The sequence below is a fragment of the Suncus etruscus genome, chromosome 10 (assembly GCF_024139225.1).
Source record: "Suncus etruscus isolate mSunEtr1 chromosome 10, mSunEtr1.pri.cur, whole genome shotgun sequence".
Classification (NCBI taxonomy): Eukaryota; Metazoa; Chordata; class Mammalia; order Eulipotyphla; family Soricidae; genus Suncus; species Suncus etruscus.
In genome coordinates this window covers 24,746,651-24,747,564 of record NC_064857.1, presented here as the reverse complement: position 1 = coordinate 24,747,564, position 914 = coordinate 24,746,651, and the positions used below count along the sequence as shown (strand labels likewise).

Below are 914 nucleotides of genomic sequence, written 5' to 3'. Positions count from 1 at the left end.
ATAGGATGCTTGTCTGCTGACCTAAGTTTGATCCATGCACCCCAAATCCTGGCACGCCAGGTTTGATTCTTGCATCCTCTGACTTTCTAGGACTGATTCCTGAACATAGAGCCAAGAGTAAGTAAAAAACAACAACAACAACAAACAAAAACAAAAACAAAAAAGAGAGAGGAAAAAATCTAAGTAAAGGCAAGAGAAAATGAAAATTATATAAAAATTAAGAAAAAAGAACATGATAGTGCTCGCTTCGGCAGCACATATACTAAAATTGGAACGATACAGAGAAGATTAGCATGGCCCCTGCGCAAGGAAAAAAGAACATGATAATACATTGTTAAACTTTATCCTGAATATAATAACAATTGTATTAAAATATTCTAAATTATGCAAAAATAAAATATACTAAATAATGTTATGAAATGACAAAGTAAAATAAATGAAAAACATATACATTTTATACATCTACCAAATTTATAGGTTGAAAATAAATGAATTAAGCCTTGATCTCAAGGAGATAGAAAGAAAATGTCAACTCAATCCAAGGAGAAAATAAAATAAAAATACATAGTGATAGCATTTACAAATCTAAAAGGTGCATAGTTTGAGAAATTTATTCTGGAACTTTAAAACTTCAGCAGTAATAACACAATAATAGTCTTTTGGGACTATATTGATCATTGGAAAACTATACCAAAAGTTAAGAAAGAACTAACACATACCGTTTTTCTAGAGAAGTGAAAGAGGGGGACTCTTTTTATCTTATTCTTATGAGGTCTATCTAATATTAACATTGAAAGCTAATAAAATATCATCAGAAAGGAATAATTTAGGCTGAAAATGCTGTTTGAAGATAGATGAAAAAGATGAAAGAAAAATTTTGCAAGTACTACCAGTAACACAAAAATTAAACTACC

The 914-nt window shown here is 29.6% G+C and overlaps 1 non-coding gene across 1 annotated transcript; it reads left to right on the top strand.

Moving 5' to 3' along the window:
- Positions 1–238: 238 nt before the first annotated feature.
- On the top strand, positions 239–345 carry LOC126021657 (U6 spliceosomal RNA). Its single transcript, XR_007500153.1, has one exon. It is a non-coding gene; the product is annotated as a U6 spliceosomal RNA (small nuclear RNA).
- The last annotated feature ends 569 nt before the right edge of the window (positions 346–914 follow it).